Source organism: Salvelinus fontinalis, chromosome 35, assembly GCF_029448725.1.
Source record: "Salvelinus fontinalis isolate EN_2023a chromosome 35, ASM2944872v1, whole genome shotgun sequence".
Taxonomy (NCBI): domain Eukaryota; kingdom Metazoa; phylum Chordata; class Actinopteri; order Salmoniformes; family Salmonidae; genus Salvelinus; species Salvelinus fontinalis.
Window position 1 is genome coordinate 2,173,934 of NC_074699.1, and position 19,377 is coordinate 2,193,310.

Genomic DNA, 19,377 nt, shown 5'->3' on the forward strand with positions numbered 1-19,377 from the left:
CAAAGCGAAAACAGGTTTTTGGAAATGTTTGCAAATGTATTACAAATAAAAAACAGAAATACCTTATTTACATAAGTATTCAGAACCTTTGCTATGAGAATCGAAATTGAGCTCAAGCCCATACTGTTTCCATTGCTCACCCTTGAGATGTTCCTACAACTTAATTGGAGTCCACCTGTGATAAATTCAATCGATTGGACATGATTTGGAAAGGCACACACCTGCCTATATAAGGTCCCACAGTTGACAGTGCATGTCAGAGAAAAATACAAGCCATGAGGTCAAAGGAATTGTCTGTAGAGCTCCGAGACAGGATTGTGTTGAGGCACAGATCTGGGGAAGTGTACCAACAAAAAATTCTGCAGCATTGAAGGTCCCCAAGAACACAGTGGCCTCCATCATTTTTAAATGAAAGAAGTTTGTAACCACCAAGACTCTTTCTAGAGTTGGCACACAGCTAAACTGAGCAATCGTGGAGAAGTGCCTTGGTCGGGGAGGTGACCAGGAACCCGATGGTCACTCTGACAGAGCTTCAGAGTTTCTCTGTGGAGATGGGAGAACCTTCCAGAAGGACAACCATCTCTACAGCACTCCACCAATCATGCCTTTATGGTAGAGTGGCCAGACAGAAGCCACTCCACAGTAAAAGGCACATGACAGTCCGCTTGAAGTTTTCCAAAAGACACCTAAAGGACAAACAAGAGTCTCTGGTCTGAGACCGCAGGAGCGGTAGAGATACTCTAAATGATCGGCTATGAAAAGCCAACTGACATTTACTTCTGATTATCATTTGACCATGCTGGTCATTTATGAGCATTTGAACATCTTGGATATGTTCTGTTATAATCTCCACCCGGCACAGCCAGAAGAGGACTGGCCACCCCTCATAGCCTGGTTCTTCTCTAGGTTTCTTCCTAGGTTTTGGCCTTTCTAGGGAGTTTTTTCTAGCCGCCGTGCTTCTACACCTGCATTGCTTGCTGTTTGGGGTTTTAGGCTGGGTTTCTGTACAGCACTTCGAGATATTAGCTGATGTACGAAGGGCTATATAAAATAAACTTGATTTGATTTGATTTGATGGTACTAAGATTGAACTCTTTGGCCTAAATGCCAAGCATCACGTCTGGAGGAAACCGGGCACCATCCTTACGGTGAAGCATGGTGGTGGCAGCGTCATGCTGTGGGGAACGGAGCAAAGTACAGAGAGATCCTTGATGAAAACCTGCTCCAGAGCGCTCAGGACCTCAGACTGGGGCGAAGGTTCACCTTCCAACAGGACAACAACCCTAAACACAGAGCCAAGACAACACAGCAGTGGCTTCGGGACAAGTTTCTGGATGTCCTTGAGTGGCCCAGCCAGAGCCCAGACTTGAACCTGATCGACATCTCTGGAGAGACCTGAAAATAGCTGTGTAGCGACGCTCACCATCGGACCTGACAGAGCTTGAGAGGATCTGCAGAGAAGAATGGGAGAAACTCACCAAATACAGGTGTTCCAAGCTTGTAGCGTCATATCCAAGAAGACTCGAGGCTGTAATCGCTGCCAAAGGTGCTTCAACAAAGTACAGAGTAAAGGGTCTGAATACTTACGTAAATTTGATATTTAGGTTTTTTGTTTGTAATACATTTGCAACCATTTCTAAAAACCTGTTTTTGCATTATGGGGTATTCTGTGTTGATTGATGAAGGGGGATAACCAATTTAATCAGTTTTAGAATAAGGCTGTAACGCAACAAAATGTGGAAAAAGTCAAGGGGTCTGAATACTTTCGGAATGCACTGTATATCATCTTGTTAGAGAAGGTTGCAGCCGGCAGGCGTCAGTGACATAAATAGTAGAGGAGCCCTTGGTCTGCCGCGTCCTTAATGGCTCTTATTGTGACTTTTCTTTGACGTCATCATTGACAGGAATAGTGTATGTGAGAGTTTTTTTTTAATATACCTGGTTTTATCACGGCCTAGGAATAATGGGAAATATAGAGGTAAATGATTGCTCTATGATTAATTATAATTGACTGACTGTCTGTTCTGTGGTGGACAGGAACAGTGGAGTCGACTGGTACCCTCTCAGAACAAGCACGGCACAGATGCTGCGTCACACCTCCGTCACTCTCTCCAGCCTCCCCAGTTGTCAGGGAGGAGGAGGGCGAAGCACCACAAAGGTGAGGTAAATAGGTGCACCATGGCACGTCTGCAGCAGGTGTTATTAGGGACAAGTCTTGCAGCTGCTAGGCACTGCTGGGAAAAATACACTTTTAGACTCTTAGCCCTTCAGCCCAGCGGGCCCCAGCTGTGACATCACACAAATTAAAGGGGAAATATAATTACGGCCAGCCTCCGCCGCTTCCATTAATAACGCGTCAGAGAGAAAGGGCGAGAGAAAGAAAAAAAAAGAGAAAAGGTTGTCACAGTGAATCAATTAGAGACTATGTCAGCACAGCAAAGTGGACAAGTCTGATTAATGTATGTCAGCCTGACACATTACAGACAAGTACAGCCACAGGAAGAGGGCCATTAGGCGTATTACTGACACTGCCTAGTCAGAGCGCCTCAGAAGAAAGGATGGGGGCCATTTACTTCCACTGCCAGTCAGTGTCTCAGTGCCACTCAATCCAATCTTCTCTGCATGTGACTGTGGATCTACAGGTGGCCTGAATGGATCTCTGAATTTCATCCTATTCCCCATTCATCACACTGTAGCAAAACACCCTGCATTGTTTTTTACACGTACATTCTTTCTATTTTGAAAAGCATTTTATTGTCGGCGACGTCACCCGATACACAGGTAACCACAGTGAGAGTGTCAGGTCTAACATCACCACCACGACTCAAATAGAATGGTCTAATTTGTCACTTTAATTTAGCTGCCTGGTAGTGGTTCTTACACAGGCCTGACTCAACCAATACAACACCTCGATCTAGAATGGCATCGGAGAGGATGGCTGACTTTTTACGTGCTCCTAACAAACTGTGCTATTTTGCTATTTTTTAGGGCGTCGTTTGTAACTTTTTAAAAAAACGTATTTTGTACATAATGTTGCTGCTACCGTCTCTTATGACCGAAAATAACTTCTGGACATCAGAACAGCGATTACTCACCTCGAACTGGAAGAAGCTTTTTCGAGTCCGGCGCAAAGGATATATTGCTTTCTCAGGAACAGGCCCAGATCGCCGTCATTTGCATGAACAAAAGATGGAGAAAAAGGGTGCGGATGTTGGGCTGCCTTCTGAGAAATCATGGGCGAGCTAGTAAACTCCCACTGTTCTATTGGCCAACGTGTAATCATTGGAAAATAAAATTGATGACCTACAATCAAGATTATCCTACCAACGGGACATTAAAAACTGTAAAACCATATGTTTCACCGAGTCGACACGGATAATATAGAGCTGGCGGTATTTTCCATGCACCGGCAGGACAGAGAAGCTACGTCTGGTAAGACGAGGGGTAGGGGTGTGTGTCTATTTGTCAATAACAGCTGGTGTGCAATGTCTAATATTAAACAAGTCTCAAGGTATTGCTCGCCTGAGGTAGAGTACCTTATGATAAGTTGTAGACCACACTATCTACCAAGAGAGTTCCCATCTATATTATTCGTAGCCGTCTATTTACAACCACAAACCGATGCTGGCACTAAGAGCGCACTCAACCAACTCTATAAGGCCATAAGCAAACAAGAAATTGCTCATCCAGAAGTGGCTGGGGACTTTAATGCAGGCAAACTTAAATCTGTTAAAATGTGCAACCAGAGGAAAAAAAACTCTAACCACATATACTCCACACAGAGAGATGCATACAAAGCTCTCCCCTGCCCTCCATTTGGTAAATCTGACCATAATTCTATCCTCCTGATTCCTGCTTACAAGCAAAAACTAAAGTAGGAAGTACCAGTGACTCGCTCAATACGGAAGTGGTCAGATGACGCAGATGCTATGTTACAGGATTGTTTTGCTAGCACAGACTGGAGTATGTTCCGGGATTCATCCAATGACATTGAGCAGTATACCACCTCAGTCATTGGCTTCATCAATAAGTGCATCGACGAAGACGTCCCCACAGTGAACGTACGTACATATCCCAACCAGAAAACTAGAACTGCCGATTTCAAGGAGCGGGACACCAATACGGACGCTGATAAGAAATCCCACTATGCCCTCAGACGAACCATCAAACAAGCAAAACGTCAATACAGGATTAAGATTGAATCCTACTACACCGGCTTTGACGCTCGTTGGATGTGGCAACTATTACGGACTACAAAGGGAAACTTAGACGCGAGCTGGCCCGTGACCCGAGCCTACCAGACGAACTAAATGCCTTTTATGCTCGCTTCGAGGCAAGCAACACTGAAGCATGCATGAGAGCACCAGCTGTTCTGGACCAACTGGCAAGTGTCTTCACTGATATTTTCAACCTTTCCCTGACCGAGTCTGTAATACCTACATGTTTCAAGCAGACCACCATAGTCCCTGAGCCCAATGGAGCGAAGCTAAACTGCCTAAATGATTACCGCCCCGTAGCACTCACGTCGGTAGCCATGAAGTGCTTTGAAAGGCTGGTCATGGCTCACATTAACAGCATCCTCCCGGATACCGTAGACCCACTCCAATTCGCATACCACCCCAACAGATCCACAGATGACGCAATCTCAATCGCACTCCACACTGCTCTTTCCCACCTGGACAAAAGGAACACCTATGTGAAAATGATGTTAATTGACTACAGCTCAGTGTTCAACACAATAGTGCCCACGAAGCTCATCACTTAGCTAAGGACCCTGGGACTAAACACCTTCCTCTGCCACTGGATCATGGACTTCCTGACGAGCCACCCGCGGATGGTAAGGGTAGGCAACAACACGTCTGCCATGCTGATCCTCAACACTGGGGTAGTCCCCAGTAGTCCCCTCCCCTCCCTGTTCACTCATGACTGTGTGGCCAAACACGACTCCAACACCATCATTAAGTTTGCTGACAACACAACAGTGGTAATCCTGATCACCGACTACGATGAGACAGCCTAAAGGGAGGAGGTCAGAGACCTCGCAGTGTGGTGCCAGGACAACAACCTCTCCCTGAATGTGAGCAAGACAAAGGAGCTGATCGTGGACTACAGGAAAAGGCGGGCCGAACAGGCCCCCATTAACATTGACGGGGCTGCAGTGGAGCAGGTCGAGAGCTTCAAGTTCCTTGGTGTCCACATCAGCAACGAACTATCATGGTCCATACACACCAAGATAGTCATGAAGAAGGCACTACAACACCTTTTCCCCCTCAGGAGACTGAAAAGATTTGGCATGGGTCCCCAGATCCTCAAAAGGGTCTAGAGCTGTACCATCGAGAGCATCCTGACCGGTTGCATCACCGCCTGGTATGGCAACTGCTCGGCATCTGACCGTAAGGCGCTACAGAGGGTAGTGCGTACAGCCCAGTACATCACTGGGACCAAGCTTCCTGCCATCCAGGACCTATATACTAGGCAGTGTCAGAGGAAAGCCCAAAACTTTGTCAGAGACTCCAGTCACCCAAGTCATAGACTGTTTTCTCTGCTACCGCACGGAAAGCGGTACCGAAGCGCCAAGTCTAGGACCAAAAGGCTTCTTAACAGCTTCTACCCCCAAGCCATAGACTGCTGAACAATTAATCAAATTGCCACCGGACTATTTACATTGACCCCCCCCCCACCCCTCGCTGTTTATTAACTATTATGCATAGTCACTTCACCCCTACCTACATGTACCCCCGCACATTGACTCGATACCGATACCCCCTGTATATAGCCTTCGTTATTGTTATTTTATTTTGTTACTTTTTTGAATTATTTTACTTTAGTTTATTTGGTAAATATTTTCTTAAGTCTTTCTTGAGCTGCACTGTTGGTTAAGGGCTTGTAAGTAAGCATTTCACGCTAAGGTCTACGTTTGTTGTATTCGGCGAATGTGACAAATACCATTTGATTTGGTTTGATTTGATTGATCCTGCAGAGAGGTTAATGTTTCCGGGGTCCTACTTCCTACAGTGTGGTGCTAGCCTACAATGTCATAGCGTTGGGTCACCCTGTCGCTACTACAGTGACTAAATCAAATCAAATCAAATTAATTTATATAGCCCTTCGTACATCAGCTGATATCTCAAAGTGCTGTACAGAAACCCAGCCTAAAACCCCAAATAGCAAGCAATGCAGGTGTAGAAGCACGGTGGCTAGGAAAAACTCCCTAGAAAGGCCAAAACCTAGGAAGAAACCTAGAGAAGAACCAGGTTATGAGGGGTGGCCAGTCCTCTTCTGGCTGTGCCAGGTGGAGATTATAACAGAACATGGCCAAGATGTTCAAATGTTCATAAATGACCAGCATGGTCAAATAATTATAATCACAGTAGTTGTCGAGGGTGCAACAGGTCAGCACCTCAGGAGTAGATGTCAGTTGGCTTTTCATAGCCGATCATTACACCTATAGTATTGTCATGGTGATATACACAACTATTTCCACTCCTGGATTGGTTACTAAAATATCTGATAGGCTAAGAGGTTTGGTTTGAGCCTGTGTTGATTTTTCTGTGGGTCAAGATAAAATAAAAAAATATGTCTTAGTGAAAAAACGGAAGATGGATGATGAGGCAGACCATTGACGGTGGTGAGTTTCCAGTTGCCGCGCACGGTGGCGTCACTGCGGAGGGAGAAATTGAGCCTGCCACCGTGCTGGGGACCATCACCGTCCCGGGATGCCAGCATCAAGAACTGGTCCTCCCAGCGAGGGGTACACAGGTACTTCCAGGAGTAGTCCCCCACCAACACAGGACTGTTGTCGTTCACATCCAGGATATGGACTGTCACCAGGGTGGAGGCTGACAGAGAAGAGTTCCCTGGGAGGCAAATAGTACAGTTTTAATAAACTTTATCATTGTTAACAACAGTCCTCGTGGTGTACCGTATTGGGTGCTGCTGGACTGGCTTTGACAGGCACAGAGAAGGACATTAGAAACCACAACCTCTCTGAACTACAAAGCAGATTTTTAAATGTTTCTGATACCTGTACACTTCGATCCAACCAACATAATACAACATCTCCACCAATTAACACCACTGTTCTCTCTAGCCTCTATAGGTGTGGACTCAAGATGTGAGTCAGAGCCCCCATTCTTCAGGTAATGAACCAGTCTGAAAAGATTTTTCACTCGATGTGATAATAAGTGCAGGCGAGGGATAAGGGCAGCAAGGTAATTGGAGAGGTGCCGTGTGCAGCTCTCAGACCCTGTAAGTCTGTCTTCTGTTCTGTTCTGAGTCATGCCTTTTTAGTGTGGGGGAAGATTGGATCTGAGTTTTCTATACAACATAAACCCCCTCCTCACTTCCCACTCTACACCCAGCAGCTAGCTAGCGACACACTGGCTGTCACTTCGCATGACTCACTCCCTGCTTATTACTTTGTCACTGAATACTGTCTGGTCTTGAATTGTCAATGGAAGTAATGCTTTAGCTTTGCCTTATTAAATTTGACACTCACTGGGACAAACAGAAGGCCGAGGTCTAAGCTGCCCTGAAGCCTCTGTCTGGAAACATAGAAATATACATTATTCTCAGAAAACCATCTTCCGTTCATCTTCAGCCATGGCCTCCATGGTGTAGGTGCTGTTTTCCTCTCTGTCCAAGGCCTAGATGGTCTTCAGCTCACCTGAGTACTTCCCATTAGAGAAATACCTCTTTGTGTTTCCTCTGAGCGAGTATCTGGACAAAAACAAAGTATAGGCGGGGTGGGATAACACCCTGATTAATGCCTTTAAAATGTGAATTCACAGTTTAATTTGTTCATTATTTCCAATGAATGATGTTTCACCTGATTGGGTGTGAGTCTGGGTCATATCCAAGAATAGTGGCAATAAACCGTGCTGGCTCCTCCCCCTCTCTGACGGTCACCGTCAGAAAGGGGGAGTTCAAATGGAGTTCAAATGTTCAAATGGAAGTGCATGCACTAACATACAGTTGAAGTCGGAAGTTTACATTCACCTTAGCCAAATACATTTAATCTCAGTTTTTTCACAATTCTTAACATTTAATCCTAGTAAAATTAACCTGTTTTAGGTCAGTTAGGATCACCACTTTATTTTAAGAATGTGAAATGTCAGAATAATAGTAGAGAGAATGATTTATTTCAGCTTTGATTTCTTTCATCACATTCCCAGTGGGTCAGAAGTTTACATACACTCAATTAGAATTTGGCAGCATTGCCTTTAAATTGTTTAACTTGGGCCAAATGTTTCACTTAGCCTTTCACAAGCTTCCCACATAAAGTTGGGTGAATTGTGGCCCATTCCTCATGACAGAGCTGGTGTAACTGAGTCAGGTTTGTAGGACTCCTTGCTTGCACACGCATTTTGTGTTCTGCCCACAAATCTTCTATAGGATTGAGGTCAGGGCTTTGTGATGGCCACTCCAATACCTTGACTTTGTTGTCCTTAAGCCATTTTGCCACAACTTTGGAAGTATGCTTGGGGTCATTGTCCGTTTGGAAGACCCATTTGCGACCAAGCTTTAACTTCCTGACTGATGTCTTGAGATGTTGCTTCAAAATATCCACATCTTTTTACTTCCTCATGATGCCATCTATTTTGTGAAGTGCACCAGTCCCTCCTGCAGCAAAGCACCCCCACAACATGATGCTGCCACCCCCGTGCTTCACGGTTGGGATGGTGTTCTTCGGCTTGCAAACCTTCCCCTTTTTCCTCCAAACGTAAAAATGGTCATTATGGCCAAACAGTTCTATTTTTGTTTCATCAGACCAGAGGACATTTCTCCAAAAAGATCTTTGTACCCGTAGTCTGGCTTTTTTATGGTGGTTTTGGAGCAGTGGCTTCTTCCTTGCTGAGTGGCCTTTCAGGTTACGTTGATATAGGACTTGTTTTACTGTGGATATAGATACTTTTGTACCTGTTTCCTCCAGCATCTTCACAAGGTCCTTTGCTGTTGTTCTGGGATTGATTTGCACTTTTCGCACCAAAGTACATTCATCTCTAGGAGACAGAACGCGTCTCCTTCCTGAGGGGTATGATGGCTGCGTGGCCCCATGGTGTTTATTCTTGCATACTATTGTTTGTACAGATGAACGTGGTACCTTCAGGCATTTGGAAATTGTTCCCAAGAATGAACCAGACTTGTGGAGGTCTACAATTTTATTTTCTGATGTGGCTGATTTCTTTTAATTTTCCCGTGATGTCAACTTAGTGTATTTAAACTTCTGACAAACTGGAATTGTGATACAGTGAATTATAAGTGAAATAATCTGTCTGTAAACAATTGTTGGGAAAATTACTTGTGTCATGCACAAAGTAGATGTCCTAACTGACTTGCCAAAACTATAGTTTGTTAACAAGAAAGTTGTGGAGTGGTTGAAAAATGAGTTTTAATGACTCCAACCTAAGTGTATGTCAACTTCCGACTCCAACTGTATATGTAGTGTTTGAATAGCTGTAAAACATGGGAACATAGTGTTCTATGGTGCAAGAATGAACACCAGGAAAATAATCACGGGAGGGCTTTACTAACATTTCCCAGAAAACAGCAGACTTAATCTAAAAAGCAAAAAAGCAATCAATGAATGTGTTGTGAATGTGCCATTTCAGCACTCCATGAGACACACAGGCTGCTCATTTAGACTGAGCAACATATCGAACTGCCCCCTCCAACAGAGGCATGGGATTGTATTAAGCTCACGGAGCAAACACAGGAGGTCAGAAAGAGCCTGCATATGTCTGCTGCTAATCGGCGTGTTCCACAGATTTACAGACTGATCCTACTGGAAAGGCGAGGGTTGAGGAACAATACACAGTGACTCTAAACAAGGCCTCTGTAATACCGTCACCTGCATAATACCGTCAGACAAGCTGATTTTCCGGCAGAGAGGAGTTTTATTCCCACTGTAAAATGGAAACTGGAATGACAGGGACGGCCATTTGATTCAAGTGTCACCTGACATGAATCCTGAGTGTGACGGAGAATCCCGTTAGTGGACAGCCGTTGCTATGCTTACTCTGTGAGGTCACAGCCCAGGATTGTATCCCCTGCGTTGTCTACGCTCGGGTGAAATGAAGTGATTGCTGTTGCTCATAACATGTCGCCTGGCCCAAATAGCTACCTCTGTTGCTAGAGAGAAAACACAGACAGTGTTGATCAGTGTTGGAGTGACTAATGGTGCTGACTGGAAGTGAAGTGCAGGTTTGTATCAGGCAACAACCGGAAGAATCCAAACACCACTCAGCTGCTGTTGCTGGCCTTAAGTTGCTGTGTGGAGGGTGGGTTAAATGGGGACACTTGAAGCATGAGAGTCTCCAGCTCAATGGGTATAAAAGGAGGAGACGATTACTAGTGATCCCCTCTTTCATATCAAGATCGTAATAAGATCAAAGAAGAAGTGTGTGTGTGTGTGTGTGTGTGTGTGTGTGTGTGTGTGTGTGTGTGTGTGTGTGTGTGTGTGTGTGTGTGTGTGTGTGTGTGTGTGTGTGTGTGTGCGTGTGTGTGTGCGTGTGTGTGTACGTGTGTGTGTACGTGTGTGTGCACGTGTGTGTGCATGTGTGTGTACGGCATGTGTTCGTCTGTAATCTCTATTCTTCCCTTCTGAAAATGATTGAATCAGCTACAGTATGTGCACCTGCCACCGAGCACACGGCCACCGACCACGCACTTTGACGCTATCCTCTCATTCACCATTCATGACGGCAGGTACTGAATGTACGAGACATTTGAACAGAACACATGCTTGACATGGGCCTGGTAAAAAAAAGGCCTGGAGTTTTTCCTGACCAGGTCACGTGGATTAGCATGCTACACCCAACCTCAGACACATCCGCCTACAGCACAGCAGGAGCTGAATATTCTCATTGATATTATCCTCACGCTATCAAAACAACCGTAGCACAACACCAGAGAGACAGATTAGCTAGTGTTTAGTTAGCGGTGCCCTTGCCTGTGTGGTAAACAGGTAACTACTTTCTACAGACTAATGGCACTGTGTCATTATTCAGTTAGACGTTGTGCAAGCTGCTGTTATTGAGACAACGGGACGACCCTCTGGGTTGTCTCAGTCTCGCCACAAGGTCACGTGTTAGTGAGCGTGCTCGGATGTACTAACAAGCTATTTTATCAGACGGGCGGTCGTTGGCTGGCTTTAAGCCTGTAACTCCTGCACTAAATATACACCGTATGTGGTGCTTCAAAATTGGATACAGTAGGCCTATGTCAGAGCCTTATAAGGCACTGGCCTACATTTGATATCATTACTGTATGGCAGGGCTCATCAGAGACAATGCAAAGGGGTTGTGCTCCAGTCCTGTTTCAGTTTAGACAATACCGGAGGCAACTCCTGGTTTACCTCTGCGGAATATAGGTAACATTCCTCTACTCCCATAGAGAAGTAGAACATAGTTGCCCCGTTTCCAGAGAATGGGGACACAAACAATGACAAACAGTCCCTCTTTGTCTCCAAAGCCCTCCTGTCCAGACCAGGGGAGAGAGCTGAGGCAGGGCGGTGCTGGGGCGGGGCTGGGATTACAGGAGACCAGGGAAGAGCCAGAGAAACACCCCAGGGATGGGCTGAGATTATTTTGGGATAAACTATTGTTTGTGTCATGGCTTATTTTTGGGACACGTGCCGTTGAAATACCCACATGTGAGTGTATGAAGAGACGCAGAAAGTGATATAGAAAGCAAGATTCAATATGCATGTATCTTTTCCTTATGGTTACTTACCAAAATGCATAATTATTAGAATCAATATTGAATATTTCTACGTAGTTATTATTACCATGTTGAGATCATGTTAAAATGCATCCTATTCATCGATGTTTAGGGCTCTCTGGGTTGTGTCTTATTTGTGAATGAACAAGAGAGAATAGAGATGGTTGAATGAAGGAGATTGCCGTACCTTGGAGAGGATGAGTGAAACCTCATTGGTCTGCTTGTCTGTGACCGGTGTGAACACCTCCTCATTGCCTGACTCCAGCCTGTAACTCACCTGCCAGCTGTCTCCTCCCCTCTCATCAGCATCACATGCCAACACCGCTGTTATCGTGGCTCCCAAAGGAGCATCCTCTGCCAGGTGGAAGGGGCCGTACTAAGAGAGAGGGGGAAGAGGTAGAGAAAAAGGTGAGAGGAGAAAGGGAGAGAGGAGGGGGGATGAGAACAGGGAGAAGAAAAAGATAATGAAGCAGGGGCTACTATCTGCATATTTTTCTTTCTGGGGTTTTAGGCTGGGTATCTGTAAACCACTTTGTGACAACTGCTGAAAAGGGCTTAATAAAATAAATGTGATTGACTGCGAAATAGTTTTAAAGTATATTATTTAGTATTAGATTGATTTAGCTTGGAATTTGCATTTTTAGGACTACTCCATTGGTTCCGTTGTTCCAGGCAAACCATATCAAGTGCATGTATGCAGGCATGTCCCGTGTGGTCCTGTGTTGTTGACCTTCATTCACACACCTCCTATCTCTCTGCTTAGGAGTCCTTTAATCAGCCACTCACTGTGGCCCTCCACTGAAGTGGCTGAGTCTCTGATCTGCCTGCCCGGGCTAGAGGGTCGCTGATACCATGGGTCTCATCACTCACCTGCCAGCTCCCTACAAACCCGTTCACATGTTGCTGGAAAAAGCAGGGGCACTCTGGCGTGACCCACTCAAGAGCTTTTTCCACCTCTGTGTGTGTGTGTGTGTGTGTGTGTGTGTGTGTGTGTGTGTGTGTGTGTGTGTGTGTGTGTGTGTGTGTGTGTGTGTGTGTGTGTGTGTGTGTGTGTGTGTGTGTGTGTGTGTGTGTGTGTGTGTGTGTGCGCGCGTGTGCCAGAGTGAGAGAACATGAGCCTGGGGCTGGCATCGACTCAAAACATGATTGACAGCATTGTTGGGGTGCATAGAGAATCCAAAATGAGCTGTAAATCTTTTGTCATGGCTTGCACCCAATGAAGAAGACACTGGATGACTCTGGAATGACTCTAGAACATGAAGGCAGGGCACGTCTACTGTATCTTAACAGTACCTTCTCTCACTCCGAGAGCATCTGAACTTAACAAGCACAGTTGGGGTTTACATTGACTTAGTCGTGCACCAGTGAGGACAACGAGAGCTTTGTGTTCCATTGTCACGTCCCCATCTTAAGATGACTATCCTGTCTCCTGCATTATTCAGGAGGTGTGGCTGTAGACTGTTTTCTGTTCCGTAACAGTGTGTGAGAAAAGGGTCTATCTTTGGCCCGTATACTGCATACCTTGAGGCCAGCGCTAACCCAATGTTGTCTCATGGAGACCTCAGCGGTGACTTCATTATTCATGAGGATCGACTATGGAAAAGACCACTGGAAACACTAACTGTCCCCAAAGATGCTCTCATAGATCAGAAATAGCCTTTATGTTAAGACTAAGGTCCATTTCATTGGTCGGTTCAGTGACACTCCCCCCGAACCAGAGGAGATGACAACACTGTGCGGCTAATGAGAGCTCTTATGAGTCACTTGAGGTTTTTTTATTGACAAATTCCAGAACGATGCAGTTCATTTCTGTACTAGAAGGGATGCATTTTTCACTTTTAACAAAGTATTTCATATTTCATTTAAAACTGCTTTTTTTGAACCAGTGAGCTCAGACATAATAGTAAATATTGCTCAGTGCAACGATTTTCCTATAAAGATGTGAAATGTTCTGACTGCCGCAAGTGTCAGGGATATCATTTAGAGCTTTCTTATGGTGACGCTGGGGATTTGCCTATTCTATAAATAAAGGATTCTCACAGGACTCATCTGAGGCTTATTCAGATTAACTCAGAGAACATTGTCCATTTGGAACACAATGAGAAATAAACCCTACAATAATATGGTTCCATCTCCACAGATGTAGCATGTTAATTTGATCACCCTGTTGTAGGAGAACTTTCCTGCAATGGAAATGTAAAACGTGTAGTGTATTTGAGATTTTTTTTAAATGCCTCTGAAGTTTGTAACTTCCACTTTTACATTTTAGACTTGACTTAATTCATTGTCCATTAATTATAATCCACGTAATAATTCACATGTTCTGTTGCTGAAGGATTAATTTACTGCTGAAGCAAACTGGCTCAAATGAAGGTCCTACATTTGTATAAGCCTGAGATTAAAGCTTGGATCCCCCTAAAAGCACTCCATCTCTCTCCCCTCTGGGAAATCAAATCAGTGACCTGGAGGGAGAGTTCACACAGCAGCCGTCCAACAGAAAAGAAAAAAACGAATATACTGTATAAGCAGATAGATTTGCAATGAGGGCTCTGAATCACTTCTATCCCCCAAACCAAAAATCACGCTGTCAGTCGTCAGCCTGGGTAAAGGTACCTCGTGTTGATTGAAGACGGTTGTGTTGTTGGTCTCGTCCTGCACTCTCACAACCACAGGACAGGAGCTGTTTAAGCCTGCGAACGAAATCATCATCAGAGAGAGATAGGCTCCGTTAGTGAGTCACTTAGTTTGGCATGCCTCTGTCATACTGATGCTTTCAGTAATCATGATCATCAGTCACTGCAGTGTCATATTTAAACAATATTCTCCTCAGAAGAAGCAGAGGGAAAACCTCCAACATTACATCTGCCAGTCTAAAACTCATTTACCCGACCACTGCACCCGTCTACATATCACAATAGGTTACTACTATAGAGTATCTCTGGATTATCTTTACATTGTACTATGTATACATTATCTTTGTGGAAGTAATCCCTCAACCCTCTCCCTAACACCACAGAACCACATTGCCATGCAGTACTGTTGGTCACCTTTAGCGTCCTCAGCAGTGATGGTCAGTGTGTACTGTGGGGCAGCTCCCTCCAGGTTGCCTGCCTGCACACAGATCACCCCAGAGTCACGGTCCACCTGGAACAAGGCACGAGAGCTCTCTAAGATCTGGCCAACCAGCCGGTAGAAGATTCTCACATTATCGGTTTTCGGATCATCGTTGTGGGCTGCTTGAACTGTGAGGATTTCACAGATTTCACAGAAGTCCTCACAGATTAGTGTGTGGGCAAAAACAAATTTTCTTTGAAACTTCAAGTGAGAAACACAGAATCCTATTTTGAGCATCCTGATCCTCCATAGTTTTTTTATTTCGGAGTATTTCGTTTTAAGCGTAAACAAAAGGCCCTTGTGATCCAGTATGTTCCAGAGTTGTCTGTAGGAGTGTGTCATATGAGTGTTCCGAGGGTTGCGCCTCACCCCGTGGGGCGAGCTCCTTGACCACGGTGTGGTACTGTGTGGTAGGCAACGTGGGCCTGTTGTCGTTGGCATCGCCCGCCATCACCCTCAGCTCCACAGGCTTGGCGATCTCCCTGCCGTCCGGACGCTCCACCGCGCTGCTGGTCTGGAACTATCAGACAGAGCCACATGGGGTCATGTGCTTTCACAAAGTGTCCAGATCAAATCTCCCTGTGTGGACGCACAGTGAGAACACAGACAGTCACACTGGAACAACACAAAGTGCCAGTTCTCAGCCAGGAAAGATCTTCGTGTTCTGTATTGAGCGATGCACAATTACACACTGGAACCCCAGTCTGAGATAAAGCCCCAACGATCTTGTATTCATTATTTATTGAGCTTTCTTAGAATAGATAGGGGGTTGGGAGGTGTATGAGGTGTATGTGTGTGTGAATGAATGGAATTGCTTTTTTAGAGTGCAGATTGCTCACCTCCCTCTCCCCTTTCACTCTGACCTGTCTTTAGAAGATGAAGCCATTAGGTGACCGAAAGGCAGTGACAGTGCTAACACTCAGTGTGTCCATTGATTCCTGGACTGCTATTCAGCTCACAGCACTGAGCCATTTCGCTTGTGTAGCGCCTTCTTTGACACGTCCAGAGATGATTCATCATACGGGCACGCAACTCTGTCAACACCAAGGCGAGAGGTACTGTACATGTGCATGCATCCCCTTCTCCTCACCTCCCTCTTCCCTCCATCAGCTGTAAGAGTCACATGGCACTGACATATGAGTCTCAGTCAGTCAGTGTGGAACCGTCTCAATCAGGGAACCTGGAGTGCCTCACTCGTGTTGTGTTGCGTGAGGAGGTGGATCAATAGGCTGTGACTCATGTGTGATGCATGCTGGAACATGACAGCTCCATCATGATAGGTGACAATCACTGCCAGGCAGGGAGAGAGGATAAGGAGGGGAGAGGGGGTGTATCTGGCTTTATAATTACTGTACTATAGGTATAGTTCAGACAGAATAGACTCTCCGAGGGCTTTCTGTAGAAACAGAACATCCAATAACCTGATGGATTTCTCCTTACTTGTGTCAGACCAGTGAGCAGTTAAGGTCTCTGGCCAAACACGTTGCTTGCTACTCTGCAGAATGACCCCAAAGTCAACCTGTGCCAAAAAAATGGATGTTTCTCTAATCCTGTACAGCTTTGGAGCTTAGCTTTTTGGAAAACTGCCGAGGAGGAAAAAAGACACGTTGTGATTTGAGTCATGATCCTCCTTTTCTTGTTTACCCCGATGTTCCTCTGTTCTGACAGTGTAATGCCGTACCTCACAGGACATGACTATGCTTTCACAGCCCTAACAAGTCCTTACTATATGTTAAAGACAAGGAGGTACGATACAATATGAATGAAAACTGTGCGGCCACTCGCCTGGTCCTGAGCCTCTCTGTCTAGTGGGGCATTGAGAGAGATGACTCCCTTTCTGCTGGCAGTGAACAGCATCTCTGGGAATTCCCCCTCCAGGCTGTACCCTACCAGACCCCCCCCCCCCCCCCCCACACACACACACACACACACACACACACACACACACACACACACACACACACACACACACACACACACACACACACACACTCCACTTCACCTAGACACAGCACAGGGAAGCAGGGAAGGCACAGAACAGCTCATGAACTGAACATAGGTCTCTCTGCACTGCAGGATTGTAGGATTGAGTCCCCCTTCAGCTGTTCCCACTCTCTCTCTCTCTCTCTCCTTCTCTCTCTATCTAGTAAAGTACAGATACCTAGGCTTTACTAGAGAGGGAAACCCCTGACATTTAGTAAAAACCTGTGAGGTGTTTAAATTATAAAGTGCTGAGTCAATGTACAGAAGCTCATACATGTTGGATGGGGGGGTGGGCTTCCACTGATTTAAAGCACAGGGCCGGACAGGGAGCTGTAGGATTAGCTCAGAGGACCCCATGAAACAGCACCCAAGAAGGAGCAGTCACCGGCAGAGACACAGGGGGCATGTGCATCTCCTCAACCCACTGTCACACTCCACTCCATTGTTTTGGAGATGGCTCCCCAAACGCCGAGGCTGTGTATACACAAGTCCCTCTTCTCACGGCTTCTCATAACCAGTGTTATGGTGTTTCTGGGCCTCAGTGCTTTGAAGAGATGTAGTATATAACAGCGTGATTAATGATGGTTGCTCTAAAAATGGATGAGTAGAGTACACCGTAGCCGATGTAATGTTTTGCTTTCATTGCTTTTTTAACAGCTTGCAGTGCACGCTCTGTCTTCTATGTCACCTTGTGAATAAGCAGTCTTAAAAGGGCAATTCCGCCACTTTTCAACCTCATGTTCATTAGCTCCAGCACCATACCGGTGTCTACGTATGTGAAAACGACGCGTTTCTATGACCTGTGGTTAAAAAGATAAGTAGAAAGGTCCTACATTTTTTTTTAATCAGTGATTTTCAAAACCTACAACGAGTTTCTAGCCAGATGGAGGGTATTTTCTTGCTCATCACGTCATCAAGAAATTCTCATAGTGTTTGAAAATCACAATTTTTAAAAATGTTTTCACCTTTGATGATGTCATCATGTAGGACCTTTTAACTTTGTATAGGAATGCGCTGTTTCCACATTTGGAGACACTGATGCTGTGCTGGAGATAATGACAATGGGGGTGAAAAGTAGTGTAATTGCCCTTTAAGTGCACAACGACTGTATTTATAATACAGCAATTTCATTTTACAAATCTGACTTACATGTTTAAGAAGTATTCCACAATGTGGAATTCTCCTGCCTTGATTTAGCATAATTGTTCTTTTGGAAAAAGACCAAAGATGAGCAATGCTTCTTGAGATCAACAACCAAAGTGCGCCTACATCAATATCAATGACTGAAGGAAAATAGTTTGAAAGAAAAATGCATAATGGAAGAAAAACCGATCAGCATTATGCATACGTGTTGCACAACATTTCACTGAGTAGAGAAATGACTTTCCATACTGCCGATAGTAAAGGGCTCCCAGCTATACTCAGAGCCTTTCAACATGACCCCCCATCTGTTTGGTAACAGCACAGCTGTGAGTCCTACCACCTACATACACATGGTGGTAAAGGCAGAGTGGGTGGAGAGAGGCTTTTCCCATCATGTAGGCACGGTCGACCAGTGGTGGATTCTATACTGTTACCTCTTTACATGGACATGCAGATATGGTGTTGTGTTCTGCCCCTACAATACAAGTTATAGCCTAATTAATTGTAATATAGTAATAGCATTTTGACAAGCAGATTATATTTTTTATGAGGGTTTGAGAATCTCAAGGACAAAGTAGTCTTGTACTTTAAACCTGAGCCACACGCACACACTCACACTCACACACTCACACACTCACACACTCACACACTCACACACTCACACACTCACACACTCACACACTCACACACTCACACACTCACACACTCACACACTCACTCTTATGTTCCGGCAGAGATTTGTATGACTTGTTTGAGATTTTGCCTGTCCATATTTTAGGTTGGTAAATTGGCATTGAAAATGTGAAAAAAAGATCAAATCTGCCCACGTTTTGATACCACATGTTTTGAGTCCACACGTTTTCAGTGGGCGGATGGAGCTGGCGTGAGTGAGAGGAGGAGAGGAGGAGGAGGAGGAGGAGGAGAGGAGGGGAGGAGGGGGAAGAGGAGGAGGAGGATGGGAGTTACTGTGGCGACACCCACAGACCACAATGCAATGTAGAAATACACATATTCACAGCAAATCATGACTTTATGTTCTCGAGTTTGCATTACTGTCTTGAGGTCTTGAGTTTGCATTTCTGACCATGTTCCATTGTTGTAAGCCCCTATAACTAGAAAACAGACTATTGTTCCATTGTCGTAAGTATCTACATATAGAAAACAGACTATTGTTCCATTGTCGTAAGTACCTACATATAGAAAACAGACTATTGTTTTTCAGACTAATAAATGTTGATGGAGATGCAGATAAGATCCATACCACTGAGCAGTAACAGAACTTCCTGTTTTCCTCTTTTTGATCAGGTCAGATGTTTCCAGTTATTTACACAGCTTTAGTGATTTGGTGCTGATGCAAGCGCTGGGCCGTGGCTAATATTAGAAATTTTGAATAACAAGCTAATGGTCCGACTGTAA

The 19,377-nt window shown here is 45.0% G+C and overlaps 1 pseudogene; it reads right to left on the reverse strand.

The window, feature by feature from the left end:
• LOC129834103 (cadherin-16-like) overlaps positions 1 to 19,377 on the reverse strand; it is a 34,299-nt pseudogene that overhangs the window by 2,969 nt on the left and 11,953 nt on the right.